The sequence below is a fragment of the Triticum urartu genome, chromosome 3A, assembly GCF_056163025.1.
Source record: "Triticum urartu cultivar PI428250 chromosome 3A, HENAU_Tu73, whole genome shotgun sequence".
NCBI lineage: Eukaryota > Viridiplantae > Streptophyta > Magnoliopsida > Poales > Poaceae > Triticum > Triticum urartu.
In genome coordinates, this window is record NC_141875.1 from 283,000,991 (window position 1) to 283,016,856 (window position 15,866).

A 15,866-nucleotide genomic window follows, 5' to 3' on the forward strand; every position below is an offset into this window, starting at 1 on the left:
CGCTTTCATTTATTCCATATCACAAGATCGTATAAAGCTTATTTTCGCCACATTAATAAGTCATACATGTTTAGAGAGCAATTTTTATTGCTTGCACCGATGACAACTTACTTGAAGGATCTTACTCAATCCATAGGTAGGTATGGTGGACTCTCATGGAAAAACTGGGTTTAGGGATATCTGGAAGCACAAGTAGTATCTCTACTTGGTGCATAGAAATTGGCTAGAAAGAGAGAGAAAGGCAATCTCAACATGTTGGATAATCTATGACAATATAATTTATGTCAGATGTAAGAAAACATAACCCATTACGTTGTCTTCCTTATCCAACGTCAACTCTTTAGCATGTCATATTTTTAATGAGTGCTCACAATCATAAAAGATGTCCAAGATAGTATATTTATATATGAAAACCTCTCTTTCTTTATTACTTCCTATCAATCGCAACGATGACCAAAACTATGTTTGTCAACTCTCAACAACTTTTATGCATCATACTCTTTATATGTGAGCTCATTACTCTCCATAAGATCCATATGATCTCTTTATTTCTTTTTATTTCTTCTCTTTTATTTTATTCCCTCAAGATCATAGCAAGGTAATCAAGCCCTTGACTCAAAACTAATCTTTATTATATATAGCTCACGGACTCGATTATATAGAAGGATCATAAAGCAAAACTCATCACTAGATCATACTAAAACTTTATTCTACTAGATCAAGATATTATCAAAAGGGTCGAACTAAGGAAAAACAGTAAAGATAAAAGTGATGGTGATACGATACCGGGGCACTCCCCCAAGCTTGGTAGTTGCCAAGGGGAGTGCCCATACCCGATGCTCAGTTCTTCTTTGTCGATGAAGAAGGTGTTGGTTTTGTTGATGGAGTAGGCTTCTTCCTTAATTTGCGCTTGAGGACATAATTTTGATCCCTTAGATCATCGATCTCCCGCTCAAGGCTTAATATCTTCTTGCATAATTCCTGTTTGTTTTCCTGCAAGAGGCGAAAAGGGATAAACTCGATCTTAGGTTTCTTTGCTCTATGAGGGAGGCTTGAGTTTTTGAACTCCACATGCATGTCCCCAGGTTGAGGTAATGGGACTTCATCTTCATCTGAGCTCATCTCCTCTTTTCCCTTGGGTTCATAGTCCTCTTCTTCTTCCGTAGTCCAACCACAATGCTCCATGTCCCCATAGACCTTAGGAGCTGCAAGGCAATCAGCCACATAGCTTTCTGCTTGCGAATCCTGGGACGACCTATTGCTCTAATCTACAACAGGAACTGCTTGAAACAAAGACATATGATATTTGTGTGATACGGTGGTCAAAACCTTCGAGAGATTATATAATTAATTTTTACCGACCAAAAGAAGTGCCGTGCAAGGAAACAGAGTCCGGACAGCACACGAGGTGCCCACGAGGCAGGGGGCGCGCCCAGGGGGTAGGGCGTGCCCTCCACCCTCGTGGAAGCCTCGTGTCCTTTCCGGTCTGCTTCTTATTTTCATATTTTCTTAAATGTTCCAAAACGGAGAAAAATTGCCATTAGAATTGTTTTGGAGTCGGTTTACTTATCGTACCACATACCTATTCCTTTTCGGAGTCTGAAATGTTCCGGAAAGTGTCCCTTATGTATTCCTCCGGGGTTACGGTTTCAGTAATATTAATTTAAACATTTATTGGATTACCTGAGATATAATGTTTGATTATTTGACCGTTCACCACCTTCGGATTTGCGCCTTTGAAGTTGTTGATTTTTATGGCACCGGAACGATAGACCTCCTCGATGACGTAAGGACCTTTCCATTTAGAGAGAAGTTTGCCTGCAAAAAATCTTAAACGAGAGCTGTATAACAGTACATAATCACCTACGTTAAACTCACGCTTTTGTATCCTTTTATAATGCCATCTTTTAACTTTTTCTTTAAACAGCTTGGCATTTTCATAGGCTTGGGTTCTCCATTCATCAAGCGAGCTAATGTCAAATAACCTCTTCTCACCGGCAAGTTTGAAGTCATAGTTGAGATCTTTAATAGCCCAATATGCCTTATGTTCTAGTTCGAGAGGTAAGTGACAAGCTTTACCCTAAACCATTTTATACGGAGACGTACCCATATGATTTTTATATGCAGTTCTGTATGCCCATAATGCATTATCAAGTTTCTTGGACCAATTCTTTCTAGATCTATTAACAATCTTTTGCAAAATTAATTTGAGCTCTCTATTACTAAGTTCTACTTGACCACTAGACTGTGGATGATATGGAGATGCAATTCTATGATTAACATCATACTTAGCAAGCATTTTACGAACGACACCATGAATAAAATGTGAACCACCATTAGTCATTAAATATCTAGGAAATCCAAACCTCGGGAAAATAACTTCTTTAAGCATCTTAATAGAGGTGTTATGATCAGCACTACTAGTTTGAATAGCTTCTACCGACTTAGTAATGTGTATGTTTGGATAATCTTTCTAGCATTTGATCAATGAAAGGCAAAGGGTAATGATCTTTTTAGTAGATTTATTTAATTTGCAGAAATCAATTACGATCCTATAACCTGTAATAATTCTTTGTGGAATCAATTCATCTTTATCATTAGGAACGACAATAATACCTCCCTTCTTAGGGACACAATGGACAGGACTTACCCACTAACTATCAGCAACGGGATAAATTATACCTGCCTCCAGAAGTTTTAATATTTCCTTTCTTACCATTTCTTTCATCTTAGTATTTAGCCGTCATTGGTGATCAATAACTGGTTTGGCATCTTTTCCCAAATTTATTTTGTGTTGACATAGAGTGGGACTAATGGCCTTAAGATCATCAAGAGTATATCCAATAGCAGCACGGTGCTTCTTTAGAGTTTTCAATAATCTCTTTTCTTCATGCTCTGAAAGGTTAGCACTAATAATAACAGGATATATCTTTTTTTCATCAAGATAAGCATATTTAAGAGTATCAGGCAATGGTTTAAGCTCAAACACGGGATCACCCTTGGGTGGAGGAGGATCCCCTAGGATTTCAACAGGCAAGTTGTGTTTCAGAATAGGTCCCTGTTTAAATATTACCTCATCTATTTCCCTTCTTTCATTCATGAACATACCATTTTCAAGGTCTAGCAAATATTGTTCTAAAGGATCAGTAGGAGGCACAGCAATAGAAGCAAGACCAATAATTTCATCTTTACTAGGCAATTCCTCATCAGGGGGTTGTCTATGAAACTTAGCAAAATTAAACTCATGAGACATATCCCCTAAACCAACAGAAACAATATCCTTATTGAAGTCTATCTTAGCATTAACATTATTCAAGAAGGGTCTACCAAATATAATGGGACAAAAGCTATCTTGTGGGGAACCAAGAACAAGAAAATCAGCAGGATATTTAACCTTCCCACACAAGACTTCAACATCTCTAACAATCCCAATTGGTGAAATAGTATCTCTATTGGCAAGCTTAATGGTAACATCAATATCTTCTATCTCAGCAAGTGCAATATCATGCATAATTTCTTTGTATAAGGAATGAGGTATTGCACTTGCACTAGCACCCATATCACATAAGCCATGATAGCAATGATCTCCTATTTTAACAGAAATAACAGGCACGCCTACAATAGGTCTATGTTTATTTTTAGTATCAGGTCTAGCAATTCTAGCAGTCTCATCACAGAAGTAAAGAACATGCCCATCAATAATATCGGCCAAGAGATCTTTAACCATAGCAATATTAGGTTCAACTTTAGCTTTCTAAGGGGGTTTGTGTGTCCTAATATTATTTTTGTTGACTACAGTTGAAACTTTAGCATGATCCTTTATTCTAACAGGGAAAGGTGGTTTCTCAACATAAGCAGTAGGAACAACAGGATCATTATAAGTGATAGTATTTTATTCAACTTTAATAGGTGCAACTACTTTTACTTCAATGGGAGGATCATATTTAAACCAATTCTCCTTAGGGAGGTCAACATGAGTAGGAATTATTCACAGAAAGAAGCTACTATCCCAGAGTCAAGTCCATATTTAGTGCTAAATTCACGGAAAGCATCGGTATCCATAAAAGATTTAACACAATCAAACTTAGGTGTTATACCTGACTCCTTACCTTCATTGAGGTCCCAATCTTCAGAGTTGTGTTTAATTCTCTCCAATAAATCCCATTTGAATTCAATAGTCTTCATCATAAAAGATCCAGTACAAGAAGTATCGAGCATTGAGCGATTACTGAGAGAAAGCCGAGCATAATTTTTTTTAATAATCATTTCTCTTGAGAGCTCATGATTGGGGCATGAATATAACATTGACCTAAGCCTCCCCCAATCTTGAGAGATGCTTTGTCCTTCGCGAGGCCAAAAATTATATATATAATTACGATTACGATGAACAAGATGCATAGGATAAAACTTCTGGTGAAATTCCAATTTCAATCGCTTATAGTCCCATGATCCCATATCATCACATAGCCTATACCATTTCAATGGATCTCCATTCAAAGATAAAGGGAAGACCTTCTTCTTGATGACATCCTTGGGCATACTTGCAAGCTTAAATAATCCACAAACCTCATCCACATAGATTAAGTGTAAATCGGGATGCAATGTTCCATCTCCTGCAAAAGGATTAGCTAGCAGTTTCTCTATCATACCCGAAGGAATTTCAAAGTAAACATTTTCAGTAGGTTCAGTAGGTTGAGGAGCAACTCTTTTCTCTACTGGTCGGGGTGAAGATACCCCGAACAAGCCCCTCAAAGGATTATGTTCCATAGTAACAAGTGACAGTAAATTTCAGCACACTATGTAAATTTTTCCTTATCAAATTCCACCTACCAAAGGCGCTTCACTCCCTGGCAACGGCGCCAGAAAAGAGTCTTGATGACCCACAAGTGTAGGGGATCTATCGTAGCCTTTTTGGTAAGTAAGAGTGTCGAACCCAACGAGGAGCAGAAGGAAATGATAAGCAGTTTTTAGTAAGGTATTCTCTGCAAGCACTGAAATTATCGGTAACAGATAGTTTTGTGATAAGGTAATTTGTAACAAGTAGCAAGTAATAAAAGAAAATAAGGTGCAGCAAGATGGCCCAATATTTTTTGTAGCAAAGGACAAGCCTGGACAAACTCTTATATGAAGGAAAGCGCTCCCGAAGGCACATGGGAATTATTGTCAAGCTAGTTTTCATCACGCTCAGATGATTCATGTTCGGTACGTTGATAATTTGATATGTGGGTGGACCGGTGCTTGGGTGCTGTCCTTACTTGGACAAGCATCCCACTTATGATTAACCCGTATTGCAAGCATCCGCAACTACAACAGAAGTATTATGGTAAACCTAACCACAACATGAAATATATGGATCCAAATCAGCCCCTTACGAAGCAACGCATAAACTAGGGTTTAAGCTTCTGTCACTCTAGCAACCAATCATCTACTTATTACTTCCCAATGCCTCCCTCTAGGCCCAAACAATGGTGAAGTGTCATGTAGTCGACGTTCACATGACATCACTAGAGGGATGACAACATACATCTCATCAAAATATCGAACGAATACCAAATTCACATGACAACTTATAGCAAGACTTCTCCCATGTCCTCAGGAACAAACGTAACTACTCACAAAGCATATTCATGTTCATAATCAGAGGGGTATTAATATGCATAATGGATCTAAACATATGATCTTCCACCAAATAAACCAACTACCATGAACTACAAGGAGTAATCAACACTACTAGCAACCCACAGGTACCAATCTGAGGTTTGGATACAAAGATTGGATACAAGAGATGAACTAGGGTTTGAGATGAGATCGTGCTGGTGAAGATGTTGATGGAGATTAACCCCCTCCCAATGAGAGGATCGTTGGTGATGATGATGGTGATGATTTCCCCCTCCCGGAGGGAAGTTTCCCCGGCAGAACAGCTCCGCCGGAGCCCTAGATTGGTTCCGCCAAGGTTCCGCCTCGTGGCGGTGGAGTTTCGTCCCGAAAGCTTGCTTATTATTTTTCCTCAGACGGAAGACCTCATATAGCAGAAGATGGGCATCGGAGGGCCACCAAGGGGCCCACGAGGCAGGGGGCGCGCCCCCACCCACGTGGCCAGGGTGTGGGCTCCCTCTAGAACTTCTTTCGCCCAATATTTTTTATATATTCTGGAAATAACTTCGGTGAAGTTTCAAGACTTTTGGAGCTGTGCAGAATAGGTCTCTTAAATTTGCTCCTTTTCCAGCCCAGAATCCCAGCTGCCGACATTCTCCCTCTTCATGTAAACCTTGTAAAATAAGAGAGAATAGGCATAAGTATTATGACATAATGTGTAGTAACAGCCCATAATGCAATAAATATTGATATAAAAGCATGATGCAAAATGGACGTATCACTAAGGAGGCAAGCGCAGGTGCGGAGTCCTAAGGAATCAAGCAAAGGTTTCCATTTCGGTGCAACAAGACTAAGACTGCCAGGATGGAGGTCATCATGGAGCCCACCCCGGCGTCACCACCAGATGCTTTTGCAGGCAAAGACTACTCTTGTCAAGATAAGTTGTACTAGTTGTCTCCGTTTGAATTTCGCCATTGTGGGATCCCTTCCCGCCTACATTTGGGAAGAGGACCAAGGCCGCTATAAATAGGACCTAGACACCACCATAGAAGGGAGAGGGATCATCAAGATCGATTGCACTCCGCCTTGAACAGCTCACTAGCTCATCGAGCAAAAGAACACCTCACCTCCCGAGGCTGTTCGACCATAGTACTAGTTCATCCACATCCCCTCGAGGCCAATCCATCGCAAAGCAGGAGTAGGGTTTTACACTGCAAGGTGGCCCAAACCTGGGTAAACTACCGTGTCTCTTGTCCATTTGGTTCGTCGAGCTAGGCCGTGGGATCGGTGGGTAGGCAGACTAGGGAGGACGAGTTCTTTGCGCGCACCCAAGTGTTCGAACCTCTCAAGGGTTTGCGGAACCCCGAATCCGACATTTGGCGCGCCAGGTAGGGGTGCATCGGAGCCTCTCTTCCGCCGACTGATTCGCCACCGCTCCATCGCTTCCATGGCTGACGCCCGTCGAGCCCGTGTTGAGTGTCGGGCCGCCCTCACCACTCGCATCGCCTAGACGGCGCCTGCTAGCGGGCCTCCCCGTCGTTCCCCGTCGCCTGCCGCCAACGCCGCCACCGACCCGACGGGGCACGAGCAGCAAGCTTCGTCGCTGCACCCTTAGTGCGGTGTGATGGCATGCGAACTCCTGCTCTATCGCCCCATCGATGACCCCTACGAGGATTGGTTGGACCGCATCGCCGAGCTCGTCAGCGCCACCAGGGGCTCTCCTGCACCGTCTCTCCCACTGACTCGCCAGCCGCCTGCTGCGGGTGACGTAGCCCACAGAGCACCTCCTCCACCTCCCCGTGAAGATGCCATAATCGAGCCAAGGCACGAGGCCCCAAGGCGTGACCCGCCGCGGAAGGCGCCTGCGCGGGAAGAAGAAAGCTGCCAGGTGGTCCAGCGGCCGCAAGCAGAGGCACGTGCGCTCCTAGCACCACCACGTCAGGACCGCGCGCCACCTGCCATGGCGGCGCATGTGCCCCAAGATCAGGCTCCACCTCCACGGTGGGCCCCCATGACCACGACGGGTTGCCGCACCTTCACTCCGGAGTTGTGCAGCATCGTCTGGCCAGGGAAGTTCAAGCCCGACCTGCCTCCACGCTATGGCGGCACCCCCGACCCTGCTGAGTTCTTGCAGGTCTATGAGATGAGCATCGAGGCAGCCAACGGCGACGAGAAGGTCATGGCGAACTAGTTTCCCATGGCCCTCAAGGATGGGGAACGTTCTTGGCTCCTGAACCTGCCCGTGGGATCGATCTCCTCCTGGGCCGAGATGCGCAAGCGTTTCGTCGCCAACTTCCAGGGCACTCATGCCTGCCCACTTGCCGCGGGTGACCTGCGGCGCATCAAGCAGCAGCCAGGGAGACCCTGCGGAAGTACACCCTGTGCGTCAACAATGTTCGTCTCAAGATCCCCAAGGTGTTAGATGAGGCCATCATCTCCGCATTCACTGATGGTGTCCGTGACATTAAGATGAAGGAAGAGCTCGCCATACACGAGGACCTATGCATGGCTCAGGAGATGTTCAACATGGCAACCAAGTATGGCGAGAGCTGAGGAAGGACGCCTCTCCCTCCTCGAGCTCCCAGAGACCGACCCGGAGGACAAGAAAACCAAGGCCAAGGATGTGAAGTGTAAGGGGGCGACCGTACTCGCGGCTGAACCAGAGATGAAGCGCGGCTGCTACCACCCGGAGTAATCCAAGAGCAGCCGTCCATTCTGCATCTTCCACAACGTGCAGAGCCACAACACCAACGACTGTCAGGATCTCAGGGCCATCCACGACGGGCGCCTCGGTCGTCGCCCCAAGCGCAACGATCGATGCTACGATAGCGGAGGAGGCCGAAGCGGAGCACGCTGGGACGACCGCGGCCCCCGCCAGGAGTGGCGCGATCAGCCTCGCGAGGAACGCTAGCAGGGTCAACCTCGCGAGGGCACCTGGAGAGACCAGCCTCGTGAGGATCGTCCTTGGGACAACGCTGGCCTCCCTCAGCTGCCACCAGCGTCGAGAAGGAACGACGATCACCACCAGGAGGACGAGGGGCTGGGGGCTTCCAGGAAGCTCGTGCCATAGCCTGCATCTTGGGCAGTGCCCAGGACCCAGCCTGTCATTGCATCTTCAAGTAGTTCACCCACGAGGTGAATGCGGCCCTTCTCAAGCTCGAGGCTATGCGTCCGCTTAGGTGGTCCAAGTGCACCATCACCTTCAGCTCGTTCGACCAGCTCAAGTGCAAGGCAACTGCCGGCGCCCTCCCGGTGCTCTGCTCACCCGTCATCAGCAATGTCCTCGTCACCAAAACCCTCATCGATGGCAGTGCGGGGCTCAATGTTTTGTCCATCGAAACATTGGACTGACTCAAGGTGCCCTATGACCAGCTCCAGCCCACCGAACCCTTCTTAGGAGTGACCGATGACTCCACCACCCCGATAGGGCAGATCCGCCTCCATGTCACCTTCGTCCAGCGCGACAACTACCGCACAGAGCTCATCGACTTCGATGTCGCCCACATCCGTCTTCCATACAACACCATCCTTGGATACCCAGCCCTAGCCAAGTTCATGGCAGTAACTCATCATGGTTACAATGTCCTCAAGATGCCAGGGAGCCGCGACGTCATCTTGGTCGCTTGCGAGGAGAAGGACGCTGTGTGCTCCCTCGAGCACGCCTACCAGGCTACGGCTGTCGAGAGCCCCGATGACGAAGGCACCATCTTCCCTCCCGAGGCTCTAATCCCCAAGAAGAAGCAGCTGCTCCACCAGGAACCTCACTGGAGCGGGGCGTCCGGCGGCACTACCTCAGGACCTGCGCCCACGGATGGGGCGCCTCCCTCCCTCACATAGGAAGGCACGCCCGGCGCCCCCTCAGGCTGGGCTCAGGGGCTCTCTTCTGGAGGGCCTCTGACTTACACTACAAAAAAGACACATCCGTGACATTTTGGGCCGAACGGAATTTTTTCTGTCATACTTATGACACTTCTATGATGATAATTGTGACAAAACCCGGTATCATCATAGATGTGGTGGGGTCCTACTTCTATGACAAAAAATCATGATAGAAAATGGGCTTTTCGTCCTGGGCGGGACGGAGACGCAGCTACATGACATTCTTTGGGCCGTCCATGACGGAAAAAACCGTGGTAGAAGGGAGGGCGAGGAAAATATCGAGGAGTTCCCGGTTACGGTGGCTGGTCGGGGGCCGAGCGATGCGCATTTCTCTCGTACGTACGCACGTGTGTGCGAGGCGTTGGGCTCTAACTGAACCCGAGCGAGGCGTCCGGCTCTAACTGAACCCGAGCGATTGCACTGCAGGCTACGCGTTACTGAACCCGAGCGATCGATCCATGGCTGTTAACTGAACCCGATCGAGCGATTCCTTCACTATTGCTGCTAACTGAAGCCGATCGATGCTGCCTCTGGATGAACAGTGAGCGTTGTTGGGGGGTTTGGATGAATAGTTCCCGATGGGGGTTGGATGAACAGGAACCCGTGGTAGTAGAGGCCGTTGCTGCTGGATGAACAGTACCCCGATCGATCGAGCCGGTGGATGAACAGGACCTCGTGGAGGGCTGGATGAACAGGACCCCGTGGAGGGCTGGTTGAACAGTAGCCGGTGGAGGGCTAGATGAATAGTAGCCCATGGAGGGGGTGGTTGAACAGGACCCCGTGGAGAGGGCTGGTTGAACAGTAGCCGGTGGAGGCTGGATTAAAAGGAGCCCGTGGATGAACAGTCGCAGGTGGAGGCTGGAGGAGGTCGACGGTGGGTGAACAGTAGCCCGTGGAGGCTGGAGGAGGTCGACGGTGGAGATGAGCAGTATCCTGACTAAAGTTGGTCCTCGCCTGCCATGAAGGGAATGACCCGGAGGCGGCGACGCCACATCAGTGGAGGGATGTGGGTGAGTAGAGGGATGGCTTGGCCAGCGATGGGAGTAGTAGGGGGCGGTGAGGCCTGCGCGGTAGCACAGCCAGCCATGGGAGGCGAGAGCAGGCGGTCCCGCCGACGCAGGATTTGGCGGCTGGAGCAAGAAGATCAGAGATTGATGAAACACGGCGGCCGTTGGATTGACATCCAACGGTTACGTCTACTAGAATCTTTTGTTCTCGTATATAATAAGTAAAAAAATATTGCATACGCGTCAACTTAATAGGCCCACAAGTCAGACCATTCCCTATTTTTTTTAATAATTTATATATAGCTCATTGCAACTTCTTATGCAATTTATTGCAGTCCATTTTTTTGTTGGCCAGGGCCAGGGTTAAAAATTTAAACGAAATTTCGCATATTTTTGTGGGTTCCAAACCATTTTTAATACCAAAATGTCGAGCCAGATTTAAAGTACTTTGAATATATATTTGATTTAGGTTAAAGCCCAGTGAAATTGGAATCTGAAAATGTGAAAAATTCAGAAATTATAAAGTAATTGCCAATTTGTCATCTGTTTTTTATATTTACAGCCCATTTCATATTACTTTCAAGATTTGCAGGCGTCTTGAAAGAGTTGCAGCCCATCAGGGTGTAGAAAAATAAGTAGGCCTGGATTGGGTATTCTTCAGAAAAAATAAACTGGGCTCATTTTCACAAACAAAAAATAGCTGAGCTGGTCGTGTGGTGAACATAAAATATAAGCCTGGGCTAGACGGGCCACAATCCAGTTGAAACCCTGCTCCGTCTCAACAATAACAAAAATAATACTGCTCGAGTAGCTACATCCCAAGTGTCAGCCGATCTTGTGCTGTTCTCTTGTCTATTGACTATATACGCTGTCAATGTCGTGGGTCCCAGATGTCAGGAAACCACTAGCAGGAAGCATTTTCTTTTTCCATACACTGACAATGGAGTATATATATATAATAAAAAAATGAGGAACTTCCTTGCGTCTGGCCATGGACATGGTGGGCCCCTACTGTCACCCTCTCCATGTACAGTCCTCTGCCGATTCCTCTTGTTTGTTGACCATGTTGACAACACGAGAGGGCGGCGCCATGGCGAGCACAACAAAGCGCGTGGAGGACGACGACGAGGCCTCAGAGGTCGGCGTTAATGATTTAGGATACGGTGGGGCGGCGATGCATGCGTCGAGGCGCAGCTAGCCGTGGAAGGCGGAAGCAGGCGGCCCTGCCGGCGCTGGTTTGGTTTTGGCGGCTGGAGGAAGACAGGACTGAAGAAACACGGCAGATTGTAAAAGCAGCAGGAGTACTTAACAACCTTAACTGAAACTAGCAGGGGCACTTAACAACCATAGCTGAAAGCAGTATGAGTACTTATACAGGTTCAACAGTAAAAAGCGCGCCTCAAACAATGTTACTTTGCCTACAATTAACCAAAGGGTGAGGCCGCCAAGCCCCAGGACAAGGCCCAGGCGCCACCCCGCACATCCACAACCTTCTAAAAGCGGCTTCATCTCGCAATGTGATCAATAAACAAGATATTCACTTTAGAGCCATGGAAAAGCAGGAACATAATCTTCTGTCCTATTCTTCAAGATGGATGGGCCTTCATTATTTGAGACCACCCATGAATAAGTATCTTTTCACCTCTAAGGGGAATGGAGTAGGTCGACATAAACATCATGTTGTGACCAAGCGCAACTCTGACCCGACCTTGGTCAGGCATATGTATAGGAAAAATATACCTGGGCAGTTCCCTTTTCAAGAAGATCACAGCTGTAAAACTGTGCATAATCAAGAGTTTATAAAAAACATATATAATAGAAAACAGCTCATACCATAAGTTTCTCAACACAGTTGGACCTGTTCAACGAGTGCAGCAGTGGCACACATATCCCACGTGGCCTTCCACCATTGAAACACCCTAAAGGACCTCAAGACGATCAATAAAGTGTAGGAACTTGTGGATGTCGTCCATGTCAACTTTAGTGCCATGATTAACAGCCGAGTTCTTATAGAATAACAAACGAGTAGCCTGCTTAACTCTACAAAAACCAACACATGCCTCCAATTATAAGAAAATATTAGTTATAAGTAGCATCTTCGTGAGAGATTTGTTGCTACTTCTAAAGTTAAATTGTGATTAGTTAGATAGAATAGGTGGATTAAGAAGTAATCGAGGCAAGAAGCAAGAACCAGATACAAAAATAACATGGATGAACAATTGGAACAACGTCGGGGTGGAAGATTGATGTCTACTACACAACCTTCTTCTTGTAGACGTTGTTGGGCCTCCAAGTGCAGAGGTTTGTAGGGCAGTAGCAAATTTCCCTCAAGTGGATGACCTAAGGTTTATCAATCCGTAGGATGCGTAGGATGAAGATGGTCTCTCTCAAGCAACCCTGCAACCAAATAGCAAAGAGTCTCTTGTGTCCCCAACACACCCAATACAATGGTAAATTGTATAGGTGCACTAGTTCGGCGAAGAGATGGTGATACAAGTGCAATATGGATAATAGATAAAGGTTTTCGTAATCTGAAATTATAAAAACAGCAAGGTAACTAATGATAAAAGTGAGCGTAAACGGTATTGTAATGCGTTGAAAGAAGGCCTAGGGTTCATACTTTCACTAGTGCAAGTCCTCTCAACAATAATAACATAATTGGATCATATAACTATCCCTCAACATGCAACAAAGAGTCACTCCAAAGTCACTAATAGCGGAGAACGAACGAAGAGATTATGGTAGGGTACGAAACCACCTCAAAGTTATTCTTTCCAATCAATCCGTTGGGCTATTCCTATAAGTGTCACAAACAGCCCTAGAGTTCGTACTAGAATAACACCTTAAGACGCAAATCAAACAAAACCCTAATGTCACCTAGATACTCCAATGTCACCTCAAGTATCTGTGGGTATGATTATATGATATGCATCACACAATCTCAGATTCATCTATTCAACCAACACATAGAACCTCAAAGAGTGCCCCAAAGTTTCTACCGGAGAATCACGACGAAAACGTGTGCCAACCCCTATCCATAGGTTCATGGGAGGAACCTGCAAGTTGATCACCAAAACGTACATCAAGTGAATCACGTGGTATCCCATTGTCACCATAGATACGCACGACAAGACATACATCAAGTGTTCTCAAATCCTTAAAGACTCAATCCGATAAGATAACTTCAAAGGGAAAACTCAATCCATTACAAGAGAGTAGAGGGGGGAAGAAACACCATAGGATCCAACTATAATAGCAAAGCTCGCGATACATCAAGATCGTGCCAAATCAAGAACACGAGAGAGAGAGAGAGATCAAACACATAGCTACTGGTACATACCCTCAGCCCCGAGGGAGAACTACTCCCTCCTCGTCATGGAGAGCACCGGGATGATGAAGAAGGCCACCGGAGAAGGATTGCCCCCTCCGACAGGGTGCCGAAACGGGTCTATATTGGTTTTCGGTGGCTACGGAGGCTTCTGGCGGTGGAACTCCCGATCTATTGTGCTCCCCGATCGTTTTAGGGTATATGGAGATATATATAGGCGGAAGAAGTATGTCAGGGGGCCCACGAGGGGCCCACGAGGGTGGAGGGCGCGCCTAGGGGGGGGGGGGGTGGGCGCGCCCCCTGCCTCGTGGCTTCCTCGTAGATCCCCTGACGCGCACTCCAAGTCTTCTGGGCTTCTTCTGATCCAAAAATAAGTTCCGTGAAGTTTCAGGTCAATTGGACTCCGTTTGGTTTTCCTTTTCTGCGATACTCTAAAACAAGGAAAAAACAAAACTGGCACTGGGCTCTGGGTTAATAGGTTAGTCCCAAAAATAATATAAAAGTGTATAATAAAGCCCATAAACATCCAAAATAGTAGATAATATAGCATGGAGCAATCAAAAATTATAGATACGTTGGAGACGTATCAGCATCCCCAAGCTTAATTCCTGCTCGTCCTCGAGTAGGTAAATGATAAAAACAGAATTTTTGATGTGGAGTGCTACTTGGCATAATTTCAATGTATTTCTTCTTAATTGTGGCATGAATATTCAGATCCGAAAGATTCAAGATAAAAGTTCATATTGACATAAAAATAATAATACTTCAAGCATACTAACTAAGCAATTATGTCCTCTCAAAATAACATGGCCAAAGAAAGCTCATCCCTACAAAATCATATAGTTTAGTCATGCTCCATTTTCGTCACACAAGAATGCTCTCATATTTCACAACCCCGATGACAAGCCAAGCAATTGTTTCATACTTTAGTAATCTCAAACCTATAAACTTTCACGCAATATATGAGTGCGAGCCATGGACATAGCACTATGGGTGGAATAGAATGTGATGATGGGGGTTATGTGGATAAGACCAAAAAGGAGAAAGTCTCACATCAACGAGGCTAATCAATGGGCTATGGAGATGCCCACCGATTGATGTTAATGCAAGGAGTAGGGATTGCCATGCAACGGATGCACTAGAGCTATAAATGTATTAAAGCTCAACAAAAGAAACTAAGTGGGTGTGCATCCAACTAGCTTGCTCACGAAGACCTAGGGCACTTGAGGAGGCCCATTGTTGGAATATACAAGCCAAGTTCTATAATGAAAAATTCCCACTAGTATATAAAAGTGACAAAACAAGAGACTCTCTATCATGAAGATTACGGTGCTACTTTGAAGCACAAGTGTGGCAAAGGATAGTAGCATTGTCCCTTCTATCTTTTTCTCTCATTTTTTGGGCCTTCTCTCTCTTTTTATGGCCTTTCTCTCTTTTTTTGGGCCTTCTCTTTTTTATGGCCTTTCTCTCTCTTTTTTTATTATTCCTCACTTGGGACAATGCTCTAGAAAATGATGATCATCACACTTTTATTTATTTACAACTCAATGATTACAACTCGATACTAGAACAAAGTATGACTCTATATGAATGCCTCCGGCAGTGTACAGGGATTGCGATGAATCAAGAGTGACATGTATGAAAAATTATGAACGGTGGCTTTGCCACAAATACGATGTCAACTACATTGTCAGGACCCCGATTCCAAGTCACATCGATCTAGCCGGTAACACCTCATATCACTTTGCGGCCTCACGCACGGTATTCCCACGAGTGCCGCCTTACCATGGCCCGGGACCATTTGCGCCTTTCAGCTCATGTATATGATAGTGTCGCTAGCATCCATATGACAGAGAACCCGGGCCGACATGACTAGTCATGAACCCAAAGTGGCACTAACTTACGGGGACACGCATACATGAATCAACATCGAGCATGTCGGTCAGCAGCGTGCGAATCTGGGCTGTAGCACTGGGCTAATAGACTCCGGTGAACCGGGCTGTAGCAGGCTAGGCAGGACTCCGGATGTCACCGCGTGACATTTCCCTGAAGGGACA

At 45.8% G+C, this 15,866-nt stretch overlaps 1 long non-coding RNA gene across 6 annotated transcripts in view; it reads left to right on the forward strand.

The window, feature by feature from the left end:
• The window catches only part of LOC125548371 (uncharacterized), a 58,324-nt gene that overhangs the window by 15,041 nt on the left and 27,417 nt on the right, over nucleotides 1-15,866 (forward strand). For all 6 annotated transcript variants that reach the window (XR_015618803.1, XR_015618801.1, XR_015618806.1 and 3 more), the window contains one exon: nucleotides 1,928-2,061. This is a non-coding gene — a long non-coding RNA (uncharacterized LOC125548371). The remainder of the gene's footprint in view (nucleotides 1-1,927; nucleotides 2,062-15,866) is intronic.